Source organism: Narcine bancroftii, chromosome 5 (genome assembly GCF_036971445.1).
Source record: "Narcine bancroftii isolate sNarBan1 chromosome 5, sNarBan1.hap1, whole genome shotgun sequence".
In the NCBI taxonomy this organism is placed as follows: Eukaryota; Metazoa; Chordata; class Chondrichthyes; order Torpediniformes; family Narcinidae; genus Narcine; species Narcine bancroftii.
This window is the reverse complement of record NC_091473.1, coordinates 221,220,757-221,239,768: the sequence shown is the minus strand read 5'-3', so window position 1 is coordinate 221,239,768 and position 19,012 is coordinate 221,220,757. Positions and strand designations below refer to the sequence as shown.

Sequence of the window (19,012 nt, the reverse complement as noted above, 5' to 3'; positions counted from 1 at the left end):
TTCTTCGAGATTGGGCAACCACTCATTACAGGAAGGATGTTTTATTTATGGAGAGGGTGCTGAGAAGATTTACCAGGATGTTGCCTGGATTGGAAAATGTCATATAAGGCAAGGTTAGCAGATCTGGGACTTTTTTCTTTGGATCAAAGAAGGATGAAAGGAGACTTGATAGAGTTCTACAAGAATCTGAGATGGAGGAGTCACGTGATGGAGTAGTGGCCGGTCGGGGAACTTCAGCCCTCTCCGGAAAAGTTTAAAAAAAAACACAGAAAACACAAAGGCACAAACACAAAAATTACAATAAAGTGAAAGTAAAGGTGAGAAGAAAATGGCAGCAAAGAAAGAAAAGTCGAAAGCAACGGGAAGAAGAGAAGAAGAAAAGACATCGGAAGAAGAAGGTGAAGGCCTTACGTGTCCGAGGAGTCCCGCCGCGGAGAGAGAAGCCCGCTCCCTCAGGACAGTCGAAGTCCCGAGCTCGGGACTACAAAAATGGCTCGCGGAGCCAAGCAAAAGTGCGCAACCATGCATGCGTGAGGAGTCGCGCATGCGCGATGCGCATGACAAAAAAAACACTGACGGGAGGGGGGACCAGCTGAGGAGTCGATCTCCACAGCTGAGAATGACAGCTACAACACAACAACAAGAAGAGAACATAGAAAACAACGAGAACAAGAAAGAAGAGAGTAAAAAGAAATCAAGGAAACAACAGATGACCAACACAGAGGAAGAAGAAGAGGAAGAACATAGAGAAATGGAAGAAGAAGGGAAGGGCAAGACAATGGATATATATTTTTTAAAGAATATATGGAATCAGAAAAAGAATGGCAATCATAAGAATTTAGTGAAATAAAAAGAAGAATTAAAAGTACAGAAGAAAAAATGAATAGATTAGAGATGGTCATGTCAGATATAGGAAAAAGAGTGGACAAGGTGGAAGAACGAGAAACAGCTGTAGAAATGGAAGTAGAGGACTTAAAAAATAAATTAGAAGAATCTAATAAAAAAGTTAAAGAGACACAAGAGCTGTTAGCTCAGAAGATAGATAAAATGTAAAATTATAATAGAAATTATAATAGGGTGTAAAGGGTGGGGCCAGTACTGCGCGCACTGCACTCCACCTAAAAGCTCCTTTGCGCAGGCCCGAGGACAGGTCCACGTCCTCCCCCTCAACGTCCTCCCCCTCAACGTCCTCCCCCTCCACGTCCTCCCCCTCCACGTCCTCCCCCTCAAAAGATGCTCACAAACTCAAGCTAGCATGCTGGAACATCAGAACCATGCTAGACAAGACTGACAGCCACCGACCTGAACGTCGGTCTGCCCTCATTGCACATGAACTCCTCAGACTTGACATCGACATAGCCGCTCTCAGTGAAGTCCGCCTGGCAGATGTAGGCAGCCTCCAAGAACGCGGCGCGGGCTACACACTCTACTGGTCTGGCAAGCCTTCGGATGAACGACGCCTATCTGGTGTAGGCTTCATGGTCAAGAGCTTCATTGCCTCCAAACTCGAAAACCTTCCGACAGGCCTCTCGGACCGAATCATGTCCATGCGACTCCCACTTCAAAACAAGCGTCACATCACCCTCATCAGTGTCTATGCTCCAACCCTCCAGGCGGAACCAGCAGAAAAGAACAAGTTCTACACCGACCTGCGCAACCTCATCCAACGTACCCCTATAGCCGACAAGTTTGTCATCCTGGGCGACTTCAACGCTCGTGTCGGCAAAGACTCAGAAACCTGGCCAGGAATCCTGGGCAAGCATGGCGTCGGCAAGTGCAACGACAATGGGCGCCTCCTGTTGGAGCTCTGCGCAGAACAGCGGCTTGTCATTACAAACACCCTTTTTCAGCAGAGGGACAGCCTTAAGACCACCTGGATGCATCCCCGATCCAAACACTGGCACCTCCTGGACTACATCCTGGTGCGAGAAAGTGACAAACAAGATGTGCTCCACACCAGGGTCATGCCTAGCGCGGAATGCCACACTGACCACCGGCTGGTTCGCTGCAAGCTCAACCTTCACTTCAAGCCAAAGCCCAGGAACAATAAAGCCCCCAGAAAGAGGTTCAATGTTGGAAAACTGCAGTCAGACGAAGCGAGAGGAAACTTCCAGGCAAACCTCAAAGCAAAGCTCGACGTTGCAACCCGCCTCCCGGACCCGTCCCCTGAAACCCTCTGGGATCAGTTGAAGACTACCATACTGCAATCCACTGAAGAGGTACTGGGCTTCTCCTCCAGGAAAAACAAGGACTGGTTTGACGAAAACAGCCAGGAAATCCAGGAGCTGCTGGCAAAGAAGCGAGCTGCCCACCAGGCTCACCTTACAAAGCCGTCCTGTCCAGAGAAAAAACAAGCCTTCCGTCGCGCATGCAGCCATCTTCAGCGCAAACTCCGGGAGATCCAAAATGAGTGGTGGACGAGCCTCGCCAAACGAACACAGCTCAGCACGGACATTGGCGACTTCAGGGGTTTCTACGAGGCTCTAAAGGCTGTGTACGGCCCCTCACCCCAAGTCCAAAGCCCGCTGCGCAGCTCAGACGGCAAAGTCCTCCTCAGCGACAAGATCTCCATCCTCAACCGATGGTCAGAACACTTCCAATCTCTTTTCAGTACCAACCGCTCAGTCCAAGATTCCGCCCTGCTCCAGCTCCCTCAACAGCCCCTAAGGCTAGAGCTGGATGAGGTTCCCACCCTGGATGAGACATATAAGGCAATCGATCAACTGAAAAGTGGCAAAGCAGCAGGTATGGATGGAATCCCCCCAGAAGTCTGGAAGGCTGGCGGCAAAACTCTGCATGCCAAACTGCATGAGTTTTTCAAGCTTTGTTGGGACCAAGGTAAACTGCCTCAGGATCTTCGTGATGCCACCATCATCACCCTGTACAAAAACAAAGGCGAGAAATCAGACTGCTCAAACTACAGGGGAATCACGTTGCTCTCCATTGCAGGCAAAATCTTCGCTAGGATTCTACTAAATAGAATAATACCTAGTGTCGCCGAGAATACTCTCCCAGAATCACAGTGCGGCTTTCGCGCAAACAGAGGAACCACTGACATGGTCTTTGCCCTCAGACAGCTCCAAGAAAAGTGCAGAGAACAAAACAAAGGACTCTACATCACCTTTGTTGACCTCACCAAAGCCTTCGACACCGTGAGCAGGAAAGGGCTTTGGCAAATACTAGAGCGCATCGGATGTCCCCCAAAGTTCCTCAACATGATTATCCAACTGCACGAAAACCAACAAGGTCGGGTCAGATACAGCAATGAGCTCTCTGAACCCTTCTCCATTAACAATGGCGTGAAGCAAGGCTGTGTTCTCGCACCAACCCTCTTTTCAATCTTCTTCAGCATGATGCTGAACCAAGCCATGAAAGACCCCAACAATGAAGACGCTGTTTACATCCGGTACCGCACGGATGGCAGTCTCTTCAATCTGAGGCGCCTGCAAGCTCACACCAAGACACAAGAGAAACTTGTCCGTGAACTACTCTTTGCAGATGATGCCGCTTTAGTTGCCCATTCAGAGCCAGCTCTTCAGCGCTTGACGTCCTGCTTTGCGGAAACTGCCAAAATGTTTGGCCTGGAAGTCAGCCTGAAGAAAACTGAGGTCCTCCATCAGCCAGCTCCCCACCATGACTACCAGCCCCCCCACATCTCCATCGGGCACACAAAACTCAAAACGGTCAACCAGTTTACCTATCTCGGCTGCACCATTTCATCAGATGCAAGGATCGACAATGAGATAGACAACAGACTCGCCAAGGCAAATAGCGCCTTTGGAAGACTACACAAAAGAGTCTGGAAAAACAACCAACTGAAAAACCTCACAAAGATAAGCGTATACAGAGCCGTTGTCATACCCACACTCCTGTTCGGCTCCGAATCATGGGTCCTCTACCGGCACCACCTACGGCTCCTAGAACGCTTCCACCAGCGTTGTCTCCGCTCCATCCTCAACATCCATTGGAGCGCTCACACCCCTAACGTCGATGTACTCGAGATGGCAGAGGTCGACAGCATCGAGTCCACGCTGCTGAAGATCCAGCTGCGCTGGATGGGTCACGTCTCCAGAATGGAGGACCATCGCCTTCCCAAGATCGTGTTATATGGCGAGCTCTCCACTGGCCACCGTGACAGAGGTGCACCAAAGAAAAGGTACAAGGACTGCCTAAAGAAATCTCTTGGTGCCTGCCACATTGACCACCGCCAGTGGGCTGATAACGCCTCAAACCGTGCATCTTGGCGCCTCACAGTTTGGCGGGCAGCAGCCTCCTTTGAAGAAGACCGCAGAGCCCACCTCACTGACAAAAGGCAAAGGAGGAAAAACCCAACACCCAACCCCAACCAACCAATTTTCCCTTGCAACCGCTGCAATCGTGTCTGCCTGTCCCGCATCGGACTGGTCAGCCACAAACGAGCCTGCAGCTGACGTGGACTTTTTACCCCCTCCATAAATCTTCGTCCGCGAAGCCAAGCCAAAGAAGATAATAGAAGAAATAATATAAAGATAGTGGGCCTGAAGGTAGATGAAGAAGGCAAGAATGTGAGAGAATTTATAAAAGATTGGATCCCCAGGGTCCTAGGAAGACCAGAATTACAGGAAGAAATGGAAATAGAAAGGGCACATAGAACGTTAGCCCCTAAACCACAGCCACAACAAAAACCAAGATCCATTTTAGTAAAATTCTTAAGATATACAACAAGAGAAAATATATTGGAGAAAGCAATGAAGAAAATAAGAGAAGACAAAAAGCCACTGGAATACAAAAGTCAAAAAATTTTTTTCTATCCAGACATAAGTTTTGAACTCCTGAAGAAGAGAAAGGAGTTTAATACAGCAAAAGCGATCCTATGGAAAAAAGGATATAAATTTATGCTAAACTACCCAGCGGTACTTAAAATAGTTATTCCAGGGCAGCAAAACAGACTATTCTCGGATCCGGAGGAAGCACGAAAATTTGCAGAACAACTACAAAACAGACAGAGAGATGAAGACATGTAACGAGAGCAAAAATGACCACGAACTATATGTATGTGTGTATATGGGTATATATATATATATATATATGTGTGTGTGTGTGTGTGTGTATATATGTGTGTACATGAGTGTATCTGTATTTAAAAGAAAATATATAGAGTATAGATAAGAATTAATAAGGGAAAGAAAGGGAAGAGAGGAAGTAAGGAGGGAATTAAGAGAGTGACCTTTGTTGTATATGAAAATTAAAATCTTTTCTGGGGGAGGCTGGGTGGGGAGGAGTTATGGTCACTGCGAAATCAGTTGACGCTTGCGAGTGAATTTGCAAATCCAAATGGAGAGGAGAGATGTGGTTGCCCGACAAGGGATAAAGGGCAACTCAGGAAGGGAAGGGGATAGTGGGGTTAAAGAAATTTTAGATAGGAGAATAAGGGAAATGTTTGATGTTTTAGAAATGTTGTCTTATAAAGTGTTCAAAACTAGAAAGCTGAAATGGATAAGAAGGAAAGGTGATGATGAGGAAACGGAAAGAAAAGGTAAACAAAGTATGAAATGGTTATGTTGAACTATATGACTTTAAATATTAACGGAATACATAACCAAATCAAAAGGAAGAAACTGCTAAATTTACCGAAAAATGAAAAAATTGATATAGCATTCGTGCAAGAAACACATTTAACTGAAATGGAGCACAAGAAATTAAAGAGAGATTGAATAGGACATGTAACAGCAGCGTCATATAATTCGAAAGCTAGAAGAGTAGCTATATTAATCAGTAAAAATGTACCAATTAAAATAGAAGAGGAAATAATAGATCCAGCAGGGACATATGTAATGATAAAATGTCAGATATATTCGGAGTTTTGGAATTTACTCAATGTATATTCACCTAACGAAGAAGATCAAAATTTATGCAAGATCTTTTTTTGAAGATAGCAGACACGCAAGGGAACATACTAATAGGAGGGGATTTCAACCTTAATTTGGATTCAAACATGGATAAAACTGGGGAAAAAATTAACAGAAAGAACAAAGTAACCAAATTTATAATTAAATCGATGCAAGAAATGCAACTTTTGGAGATATGGAGGAAACAACACCCAAAGGAAAAGGAATATTCTTATTATTCGGGTAGACATAAAACATACTCAAGAATAGACCTATTCCTGTTATCAGCTCGTATGCAAGACAGAGTAAGAAAAACAGAATATAAAGCTAGAATATTATTGGACCATTCACCCCTGATATTGACAATAGAGTTAGAGGACATCCCTCCAAGAATGTATAGATGGAGATTAAACTCCATGCTACTTAAAAGGCAGGATTTTAGAGAATTCATTGAAAGACAAATTAAAATGTACTTTGAAATGAATACGGAATCAGTGAAAGATAAGTTTATACTATGGGACGCAATGAAAGCATTCATCAGAGGGCAAATAATAAGTTATGTAACCAAGATGAAGAAGGACTACAATCAGGAAACAGAGCAGTTGGAAAGGGAAAAAGCAAATATAGAAAAAGAATTAGCAATGAAGGAAGACACAACTAAAAGAAGAGAATTGGCAGATAAAAAAATAAAATATGAAACACTACAAACATATAAGGTGGAGAAGAACATAATGAAGACAAAACAGAAATATTATGAACTAGGAGAAAAAACGCACAAAATTCTAGCATGGCAGCTTAAGACAGAACAAACTAAGAGAATGGTATTGGCATCAAGGAAAAAAGACAAACAAATCACATATAATCCAACGGAGATTAATGAAAACTTCAGAGAATTCTATGAACAATTATACCAAACTGAAAACGAAGGGAAAGAAGACAAAATAGATGAATTTTTAACTAAAGTTGAACTACCGAAATTACAAATAGAGGAACAAAATAAATTAACAGAACCATTTGAAATAGTAGAAATACAAGAGATAATAAAAAAAACTACCGAATAATAAAACACCAGGAGAGGATAGATTCCCAATAGAATTCTATAAAACATTTAAAGATTTATTAATTCCTGCCCTCCTGGAAGTCATCAACCAGATTGATAAAACACAAAGCTTACCAGATTCATGTAAAACAGCAATAATTACAGTAATACCAAAGACAGGGAAAGATCTACTCGCACCAGCGTCATATAGACCAATAACTTTACTTAACACAGATTATAAGATAATAGCTAAACTATTAGCAAACAGATTAGCCGACTATGTACCAAAAATAGTAAATCTAGACCAAACTGGATTTATTAAAAAAAGACGAACAACAGACAATATTTGTAAATTTATTAACTTAATTCATGCAGTAGAAGGAAATAAAGCTCGAACAGTAACGGTTGCTTTAGACGCAAAGAAGGCCTTTGACAGAGTAGAGTGGAATTATTTATTCAAAGTACTACAAAAATTCAGTTTACCAGAGAAGTATATTAATTGGATTAAAGCATTATATAAGGGGCCATTGGCGAAAGTGACAGTAAATGGATATATATCAAAACAATTTAACTTTAGCAGATCAACAAGGCAGGGATGCCCACTATCACCCTTATTGTTCGCGTTAGCCATAGAACCACTAGCAGAATTGATAAGAACAGAAAATAAAATAAAAGGGATAAAAATAAAAGACAAAGAATATAAAATCAGTTTATTTGCAGATGACGTTATAGTATACTTAATAGAACCAGAATTATCAATAAATATCATAAGAAATTGACGGAATATGGAGAAGTGTCGGGATACAAGATTAATGCAAATAAAAGTGAAGCAATGCCAATGAATAATGCGGATTTCTCAAAATTTAAGAAAGAATCACCATTCAGATGGCAAATGCAAGCAATACGATACCTAGGTATACAAATAAATAAAAACCTTGGCCATCTATATAAACTCAATTGTTATCCACTAATGAAAAAATTACAGGACGACTTAGAGCATTGGAAAGACTTACCACTAACACTAATAGGAAGGATAAACTGTAATAAAATGAACATTTTCCCAAGGATACAATACCTATTTCAGGCATTGCCAATACACTTGACGGAGAAATTCTTCAAAGAGTTAAAGAAAATAATAAGGAATTTTTTATGGAAAGGGGGGAAACCGAGGATAGCACTAGATAAATTAACAGAGTGGTATAAACATGGAGGCTTACAACTGCCAAACTTTAAAAATTATTATAGAGCCGCACAATTATGATACTTATCAGATTTTTACCAAACAAGGGAAAAACCAGATTGGACCAGATTAGAACTAGATAAAATAGGGGAGAAGATACCTGAACATATATTATATAAATGGGATGAAAAATTGGTACAACGTAGGAATTCTCCAGTATTACATCATCTGCTCAATATTTGGAAGAAGATTCATGTAGAAAGGAATAAAGCAAATTACCAACTACCAAAACTAATACTAACTCAAAATCAGCTAATCCCTTTTACAATAGATAACCTTTCCTTTAGAGAATGGGAGGAAAAAAGGGATCAAAAGAATAGAAAATTGCTTTTCGGGAAATAAATTATTATCCTTTGTACAAATGAAGGATAAATATAATATAACTCACGATACAGTGTTGGCATACTACCAACTGAAATCCTACTTGAAGGACAAATTGGGAAGCAGTCTGAGGTTACCGGAGGGAAGTAATTTTATATATGTGATTACAGACACAATGATGATCAAAAAATTTATAACAAACATTTATATTAAACGACAAGAAAAGGAGAATGAGGAAACAAATGATAAAACTAAACAAAAATGGGAACAAGATCTAAACATAAAGATAAAGAAGGAAACCTGGGAGAAGTTATGTTCAGGAACTATGAGAAATACAATAAATACGAGGTTACGTATGATACAATATAGCTGGATACACAGGCTATATATTACACCTCACCCTGTCCAGGCACAGGTTGAGCTGCGGCGGCCTCGGCCCCGGTCCGGGCAGTATGGACCGACCTAGGAGGGGAGGCAGGCCCCTCCAGCCCGGGTAAGAAACCTGCATAGGAGAAGGCCACTCCGATATAAAACCTACGACCCAAGGACCTCGCTGCCACGTCCCAGCTTGCTTGGCCACGGCACACGAACCATGGGTGTAAAGGGTGGGGCCAGTACTGCACGCACTGCACTCCACCTAAAAGCTCCTTTGCGCAGGCCCGAGGACAGGTCCACGTCCTCCCCCTCCACGTCCTCCCCCTCCACGTCCTCCCCCTCCACGTCCTCCCCTCCACGTCCTCCCCTCCACGTCCTCCCCCTCCACGTCCTCCCCCTCCACATCCTTCCCCTCCACGTCCTCTCCCTCCACGCCTTCCCCCTCAAAAGATGCTCACAAACTCAAGCTCGCATGCTGGAACATCAGAACCATGCTAGACAAGGCTGACAGCCACCAACCTGAATGTCGGTCTGCCCTCATTGCACATGAACTCCTCAGACTTGACATCGACATAGCCGCTCTCAGTGAAGTCCGCCTGGCAGATGTAGGCAGCCTCCAAGAACGCGGCGCGGGCTACACACTCTACTGGTCTGGCAAGCCTTCGGATGAACGACGCCTATCTGGTGTAGGCTTCATGGTCAAGAGCTTCATTGCCTCCAAACTCGAAAACCTTCCGACAGGCCTCTCGGACCAAATCATGTCCATGCGACTCCCCCTTCAGAACAAGCGTCACATCACCCTCATCAGTGTCTATGCTCCAACCCTCCAGGCGGAACCAGCAGAAAAGGACAAGTTCTACACTGACCTGCGCAACCTCATCCAACGCACCCCTACAGCCGACAAGGTTGTCATCCTGGGCGACTTCAACGCTCGTGTCGGCAAAGACTCAGAAACCAGGCCAGGAATCCTGGGCAAGCATGGCGTCGGCAAGTGCAACGACAATGGGCGCCTCCTGTTGGAGCTCTGCGCAGAACAGCGGCTTGTCATTACAAACACCCTTTTTCAGCAGAGGGACAGCCTTAAGACCACCTGGATGCATCCCCGATCCAAACACTGGCACCTCCTGGACTACATCCTGGTGCGAGAAAGTGACAAACGAGATGTGCTGAACACCAGGGTCATGCCTAGCGCGGAATGCCACACTGACCACCGGCTGGTTCGCTGCAAGCTCAACCTTCACTTCAAACCAAAGCCCAGGAACAATAAAGCCCCCAGAAAGAGGTTCAATGTTGGAAACCTGCAGTCAGACGAAGCGAGAGGAAACTTCCAGGCAAACCTCAAAGCAAAGCTCGACGATGCAACCCACCTCACGGACCCGTCCCCTGAAACCCTCTGGGATCAGTTGAAGACTACCATACTGCAATCCACTGAAGAGGTACTGGGCTTCTCCTCCAGGAAAAACAAGGACTGGTTTGACGAAAACAGCCAGGAAATCCAGGAGCTGCTGGCAAAGAAGCGAGCTGCCCACCAGGCTCACCTTACAAAGCCGTCCTGTCCAGAGAAGAAACAAGCCTTCCGTCGCGCATGCAGCCATCTTCAGCGCAAACTCCGGGAGATCCAAAATGAGTGGTGGACTAGCCTCGCCAAACGAACCCAGCTCAGCGCGGACATTGGCGACTTCAGGGGTTTCTACGAGGCTCTAAAGGCTGTGTACGGCCCCTCACCCCAAGTCCAAAGCCCGCTGCGCAGCTCAGACGGCAAAGTCCTCCTCAGCGACAAGATCTCCATCCTCAACCGATGGTCAGAACACTTCCAATCTCTTTTCAGTGCCAACCGCTCAGTCCAAGATTCCGCCCTGCTCCAGCTCCCTCAACAGCCCCTAAGGCTAGAGCTGGATGAGGTTCCCACCCTGGATGAGACATATAAGGCAATCGAACAACTGAAAAGTGGCAAAGCAGCAGGTATGGATGGAATCCCCCCAGAAGTCTGGAAGGCTGGCGGCAAAACTCTGCATGCCAAACTGCATGAGTTTTTCAAGCTTTGTTGGGACCAAGGTAAACTGCCTCAGGATCTTCGTGATGCCACCATCATCACCCTGTACAAAAACAAAGGCGAGAAATCAGACTGCTCAAACTACAGGGGAATCACGTTGCTCTCCATTGCAGGCAAAATCTTCGCTAGGATTCTACTAAATAGAATAATACCTAGTGTCGCCGAGAATATTCTCCCAGAATCACAGTGCGGCTTTCGCGCAAACAGAGGAACTACTGACATGGTCTTTGCCCTCAGACAGCTCCAAGAAAAATGCAGAGAACAAAACAAAGGACTCTACATCACCTTTGTTGACCTCACCAAAGCCTTCGACACCGTGAGCAGGAAAGGGCTTTGGCAAATACTAGAGCGCATCGGATGTCCCCCAAAGTTCCTCAACATGATTATCCAACTGCACGAAAACCAACAAGGTCAGGTCAGATACAGCAATGAGCTCTCTGAACCCTTCTCCATTAACAATGGCGTGAAGCAAGGCTGTGTTCTGGCACCAACCCTCTTTTCAATCTTCTTCAGCATGATGCTGAACCAAGCCATGAAAGACCCCAACAATGAAGACGCTGTTTACATCCGGTACCGCACGGATGGCAGTCTCTTCAATCTGAGGCGCCTGCAAGCTCACACCAAGACACAAGAGAAACTTGTCCGTGAACTACTCTTTGCAGACGATGCCGCTTTAGTTGCCCATTCAGAGCCAGCTCTTCAGCGCTTGACGTCCTGCTTTGCGGAAACTGCCAAAATGTTTGGCCTGGAAGTCAGCCTGAAGAAAACTGAGGTCCTCCATCAGCCAGCTCCCCACCATGACTACCAGCCCCCCCACATCTCCATCGGGCACACAAAACTCAAAACGGTCAACCAGTTTACCTATCTCGGCTGCACCATTTCATCAGATGCAAGGATCGACAATGAGATAGACAACAGACTCGCCAAGGCAAATAGCGCCTTTGGAAGACTACACAAAAGAGTCTGGAAAAACAACCAACTGAAAAACCTCACAAAGATAAGCGTATACAGAGCCGTTGTCATACCCACACTCCTGTTCGGCTCCGAATCATTCGTCCTCTACCGGCACCACCTACGGCTCCTAGAACGCTTCCACCAGCGTTGTCTCCGCTCCATCCTCAACATCCATTGGAGCGCTTACATCCCTAACGTCGAAGTACTCGAGATGGCAGAGGTCGACAGCATCGAGTCCACGCTGCTGAAGATCCAGCTGCGCTGGATGGGTCACGTCTCCAGAATGGAGGACCATCGCCTTCCCAAGATCGTGTTATATGGCGAGCTCTCCACTGGCCACCGTGACAGAGGTGCACCAAAGAAAAGGTACAAGGACTGCCTAAAGAAATCTCTTGGTGCCTGCCACATTGACCACCGCCAGTGGGCTGATATCGCCTCAAACCGTGCATCTTGGCGCCTCACAGTTTGGCGGGCAGCAACCTCCTTTGAAGAAGACCGCAGAGCCTACCTCACTGACAAAAGGCAAAGGAGGAAAAACCCAACACCCAACCCCAACCAACCAATTTTCCCCTGCAACCGCTGCAATCGTGTCTGCCTGTCCCGCATCGGACTTGTCAGCCACAAACGAGCCTGCAGCTGACGTGGACTTTTTACCCCCTCCATAAATCTTCGTCCGCGAAGCCAAGCCAAAGAAGAAAAGAAGATATTACACCTCAAAAGTTAAATAAATGGGACCCAACAGTATCTGACAGATGTTTTCGCTGTAAAAAGGAAATGGGAACAACAATTCATGCAATATGGACATGTGAGAAAGTGAAAAAATTTTGGGAAGATCTAAACCAGATATTAAATAAAATCACAAAAAGCAATATACCAAAAAACCCAGAGATCTTCCTCCTAAGTAACATAAAAAACAAAGAATTTGGACTTGATTTGGATGGTGGACAAAAAAAGATTTGTTAGGATAGCCCTAGCTGTAGCAAAAAAATGTATTATGTCAGCCTGGAAATTAGAAGATAACTTGAGAATAGAACAATGGTATATAGAAATGAATAAATGTATTCCATTAGAAAAAATAACATATAATTTAAGAAATAATATTACAATATTTGAACAAATATGGGAGCCATACATGAAACACAATAGAGAAAACCTACCGGGGACATCTACCACCTAAAATGACAGAAGGAGAAGGGAATGAAAAGAATTGACTCAGTGGAATTTCTTGTTTATTTTTATTGAGTGACAACATTGTTTGACGGGTTTAATGTATCTTAGATTCTGAACTTTAAATGAATGGGAGGGTAGGTAGGGAGGGTGGGATGAGAATGGGGGGAGAAAACGACACTGTATATATTTGAAAAGGAAAATGTATGTATCTTGATCAATGTGGTTTATAGTGTAAAAAGTAAAAAATTTTTAAAAATTTAAAAAAAAGAATCTGAGATACATAGATGAAATGGACAACCTGCGGTTTTTTTCCCAGGGCAGGAATAGGGGACAACTCCACAAAATGAAAGGAGAAAAGTTTAGGGACGGCATCATGGGTGCATTTATTTTTAATTTTTACACCATGTTGTGGGTGCCCGGAAATCCTTGCTAGACAGGGGTGGTGGTGGAGGCTGAAACGTTAGGGGCATTTAAGAGACTCTTAGACAGAAATATAAATGAAAGAAAAATAGTGAGTTACAAGGTATGAAAGCTTTAGTTTGTAGGAATATATAGGTGAGGAACTTGTTGTAGACTTCCACAGTGCTGATCAACACCGCAATGATCAGGATTGTCTTCCGTGACGGCATTCTCCTGTTAGGGGTGGGATGGTGGGGAAAATGCAAGACTCGCTCACATTCGATTAGTTGACTTGTATGAACACATGAGATGGTACATTCATTCAGTATCGCGACCCTTCGCATGTCCCCAGGCCCATGCGGTATCATCTCCCCTATTTTAGGTGGACATTGTGGCTACTGCACCTACACATTTTCTCATTTCTTGGAGTGCTGAACCTCAACCTCTGACTTCCCAAAGTCAGAGGGCGCCAGTTGTCATGAGAGTGGGAAACCCCCCCCCCCCCCAACTTCCCCGGCCAATTGCAATCAAATTCATATGGTCAACTGCTTTCTGCAACACACTGAGCCACCCCTATAGTGCATTGGTGAGGGCTGTGTGCATATTTCCCTTTTAGCAGGCCATTAATTGTCTCATTCAGACTGGATGCCTGTGGGTGATAGGGAATATGCAGTAGCCACAAGATGCCAGTCTCTGCCACCCAGTTCTGTATTTTGGCCCGAGTGAAGTTTGAGTCCTGGTCAGATTGTACCTTCCACAGTACTGATGCTGTAATCCTTTAATGGTGCTATCCTGGTTGGCCCACTGATGTGGCAGCACCACCAGGACACACGAATAGGTATAGACCATTGTGAGGGGAGGAGCAGCCGCAGTGTGATGGTCTCTGCAGCTAAGTAGCACGCAAGCAACTGCCGCTCAAACAGGGCATAGTGAGAGGAAGCTTCAGGGAGGAACTTTGTCCAGAATCTGTGTGGGACTCTGTGATCTTGCATCATCTGCCAGAGGTTCCACTCGGCAATTGCTTTCGTGGTAGAGACCTGCAATTCAAAGGACACCCCAGTCTGGCATGGGGCCAGCGGCAGTGCTTGTTTACCAGCTTGTTTTACCATTTCAAAGGCTGTTTTCTGCTTGGGTCCCCATTGGAATGTTGTTTTCTCTCTCGAAACACCGTAGGGTGGAAAAGCAGCATAGTTAGATGGGGAATGTGCTGGAGTCAGAAACAAAAAAAAGCCCACATACTGCTGGGTTTCGACCTTATTTGTGGCCACTGAAGCATTGACGATCTTATTTTTTGCAGCCGCAGGAATTTCTCTCTGGTTGGAATCTCACTAGATGCCTCGGAAGAGGATTATTTAACTGGGGCGCTGCATTTTTTCAATGTTAACGGCCTTTGCTCGTGCATACAAGGAAGAAATTAGTATGTCAAGGGCATTCTAAGGTAAACACAAATTGACCCTAGGAATTGGAAATGAAGGAAGTTGGAAAAAAAGCACTGGTCAAATTGATAAAGGCATAGCAATGCTTGATCTCCCGTCTCCCATTGTCCTCCACCAGGATGACCACATCAGCGACTGACAGTGAGGGGAGTGGCAACCTTGTTTACCTGCCTGTAATCAATGGTCATGTGCCACGTGCAATTCTTCTTGCGTACGGGCCAGATCGGGCTGTTGAATAGGGAGGCAGCAAGTCGGATGACTCTCTCCTGCAATAATCCATCAATTGTTTGTGATTTTTTGGTGCCCCCAGACACCCAGTATTGTCTGGTGCTGACTACCTTGGAGAGGGGGTGGGAGATGATTATGCACTCCCATTTGGCTGCTCCAACTACTATGGTCATGCAGGCAACCCCAAAAGTGAATCTCCTCCTGTTGGTACACAAGGACTGCCCCTTGAGCACATTCATTCCAAGATACACTCAACGGCCTGACAGGTCGGTGTGGTTCAATGCCTATGGATAGGCAGAGGGTGAGGTCTTTGGTGGGAACAGTGGACCCTCCTACCCTCTACAGAGACCTACTGTCCTCTCCAAACTGCAGGATTATTGGGGATAATACTGTGTTCAGCCCCAACATCTACTCAGGCCATCCAACAATAGTGTGTTCCTGTTGGCCCAATGTACGGCCGGGAAACATGGCCTTGGGTTGCCTGGACAGGACAGAATCGCTGAGTAAATCTTCAGGGCCTCTATTCTGTGGGGGGGGTGGGGGTGGAGGTTGGCCACCCTGCAGGCGATGTTTCCTCTTGCTAGATATGGGCAATTTCCTTGCACAGCAGGGTTGTTAGCTTTCCCCGAAGGGAGTCGGGGCCACTGTGGGTGGAGTAGGAGCTAAGGGGGGATTGCGCTGAGCCATGGGTGGGGACTTCTAAACTCCTCCCTTCAATGCTCCTTCCAGAGAGCATACATAGCAGAGATGTGAATCCCATTAATGCGAGCGCGTTCCACACTGGCACACACCAATACCTTGTAAAATTCTTTGCGAGTAAACTGGGGGTGTCACTTTACCAACCCTTGCCTCGGTCTTGCGGAATTTACCGGGTGCCTCCCACTCCATGTATTCAAGCCTTTCTAGAAGTCTGATGACTTTCCAGACAGTCTTTCCAGTTGCCGGTCCCATGAGGGCCAGGACCACTGCTTTTAGATCAGGGTATGCTGTGGTAACTGTGGTAAGAGTACTCTGCTGAGGCATCATGTCACCCTTGTGTTCTCGGGGAAATGGCGATCACGGACTCCCCCAATGATCCCGGTAATTAATGTCCATTCTTTGATGACCATTATCCCTTCACTAATAGTGTTCTACTGTGGCCATTGTTTAGATTCCATTCTAGGAGAGTGGCGTATTGGGCTCGCCATATGGCCCACCCTATCCCATATGGAGGTGCCACCACTGACCCCTTCAGACAGTGCCTGCAGGTTATTATTGGTGATTGGATAGGCCAGTGGATCTCAACCTTTTTCTTTCCACTCACGTACCACTTAAAGTATTTCCTATGTCATAGGTGATATGTGAATAGGAAGGGATTGCTTATGGTGGTACATGAGTGGAAAGACAAGGATTGAGAACCACTGAGATAAGCTATCCAGGGTGCTCGCTTCCTGGTAAGAGAGACCACATTGGGAGCATCCTCATCCCAGAGTCAGAGCAGCCACACAGCCAGGTGTTTGCCCGGCCACTAGTGATATTAATCCTCTAGCCCAGTTATCTCTTTAGCTGAATTGTCATGTCTCCTTGGTCTCACAGCAGCCACAGATATGTCCCCATGAGGTCCCCGGAATCTCTGATGCTTCCCCATTCTGTAGCATTGGCGGAGTGCCATTGTGGTAGGTTTGGGACTGTGTGGTCACCAGCTTTGCCTGCAGGTGTATATGTGCCAGTCTCCTCTCTCTCACCACAGTCCATCTATATGTCCCCATCCCTGACCACGTGTCAAACCCGTCCCCTCACTGGCCCAGATCTTAACTGGATCAAGCTGTCAGTTGGACTGGCAAACTGTGTGCATCTGTTGCATTTTAATCACTTTCATCTCAAGATCTGTGGCTCAGGCTTGGGAAGCCCACGTTGACTCCTGCAGTGCAGAACAGCATTACTAGAGTGTCTCTGTCTCTTTTTTGGGGGGGCGCTCTCTTGATCTTTCTATGGTCTCACATTGGTGTCTCAGGAGAGAAGCTAGCCAAAGGTCACCCATCTGTCTCCCCGTAGTCTTTGGGAACCCTGACTTCTTGAGGAGGGATACTACATGGTGTCCCATTTTCTCACCATATGGCTCCAGGTGTTTGGATCGGTCTACTGATTTGCCATGATCCACCAGCATGTTAGCCAAGCTCCCAAGCCCTGCACCATAGTTGGTCCACCTGGGGATCCTCTCACTGCCTTCACTGGCTTTCCTTCCCCAATTCCAAAATATCTCCTCTGTATCCGTGTTCAGTCATGACTCCAAGAACCCTGCTTAAGGCATCAAATATTATGAGAAAAACAACTTTGACAAGTCCCTTTATTGATCTTTATTGAGACACATAGGTAAATTGCAACATGGATAAAACACACACGCCCACTCAAATACAATCGCAGTGGATAGAACAACTATCTGATACTTGCAACCACTCATGGAGAAATAGATTTGCAATCAAGGAATAAAATACAATACCCGTCATCCTTTGACATAGTCCAGGCATGGCTCTGAACTAAACTAGTCTAGGATCAGTAATTTCTATGTATCCAATATAACAGATCCCAAACCTTTGCCCGCACACACCTTACCAATGACTCTCCAGCATCCCCCATGGTTCGCAACATGGAGTAGAACTGGGGTTCGTCCCGAGGCAGATGGACCACATGTGTTGGGCATTATAGTGCAATCAACTGGAGAGTCTGGTCCAGGTGTGGGTTAGGTGATTGCAGGGGCCATTGGACAGGAGTGTACTAATCTGTGGGCAGGCCCTGACCTTGATTGGCAGGTGGGATGACTTCTGACTAGATACCCACCATTAGTCTCACATAGCATGCATGATCCTCCATATTACACAACCCTCTTGAATCCATGCTACATCTGCCTGATGAAAACATTTCTATTCAGGTGATGTGCTATTTCTTCTTTAATGACAACTTCAAGCATTTTCCTGAACACCGACATTAAGCAAACGGAACTATAGTTGCCTTTCTTGTACATTTTTGTAATATTAGAATAACATTTGGTGCTTTCCCATCTGCCATGTCCTGTCCAGAGAATTTTTGTAAATTAGCACTATTATTTCTGCTATAACTTCTGTCATTTCTTTTATTACCCTTGGATGCATTCCATCAGCACCAAGGGACTTATCTACCATCAGGCCTTAGTTTGTTCGGCAATAAAGTCTTTAGTGATATCAACTGCATTGAAGTCCTCATCTCCCATGACATTCATAACATCACTCTTTGACAAATTAGACGTGTCCTCCACTTTAAGACTGTCCTGAAGTAACCATTTTGGCATTTCCCATTATTTATTGCCCCTTCTTGTCTTCCAAGGGACTTACATTCATTTTAGCCACATTTTTTCCACTTTATATAATTATAAAAACTTTTAGCATCTGGTTGTCTATTTTGGCTAGTTTATTTTCATAATATATCGTCCTCCTCTTTATTGCTTTCTCCTTGTGACTGCATGGGTTTTCTCTAGGTGCTGCTGTTTCTTCCCATATCCCAAATTGTCTGGGTTAGCGGATGAGAGGAGCAAATGTGTCAGGAAATCTCAGCCAGCTGTAGGATAACAGGGACAGAACAGTTGCTGATTTCAACTTCCCTCATTGATTGTGATTCTCATAGTCTAAAGGATTTTTTTTTTCAAACAATATGTCAATAGAGACAAAATGGCATTGGACCTCCTCTTGAGAAACATGGCAGGACAAGTTACTGAGGTGTCTGTAGAGGAGTACTCTCGGTCCAGTGATCATCACTCTTAGTTTTAAAATATTCATGGGAAAAGACAGAACTGTTCCACATGTGAAAGTTCTCACTTTTATTAAGGCTAATTTTGATGTCCTGAGGAGACAGGAGCTTGCAAAGATTGATTGGGATAGGCTACTTTCAACCAAAAGGGGAACTTTGCACATGGTGGGA

At 45.1% G+C, this 19,012-nt stretch overlaps 1 protein-coding gene across 5 annotated transcripts in view; it reads left to right on the top strand.

Annotated features, from left to right (window-relative positions):
- Positions 1 to 19,012, top strand: part of LOC138764911 (NACHT, LRR and PYD domains-containing protein 3-like) — a 56,623-nt gene that overhangs the window by 4,355 nt on the left and 33,256 nt on the right. Inside the window, exon 2 of one of the 5 annotated variants that reach the window (XM_069941340.1) lies at positions 14,716 to 14,856. The exons of the other annotated variants lie outside the window; for them this stretch is intronic. The gene's annotated coding sequence lies outside the window, so the exon portion shown is untranslated. The remainder of the gene's footprint in view (positions 1 to 14,715; positions 14,857 to 19,012) is intronic. 5 annotated transcript variants of the gene reach the window in all.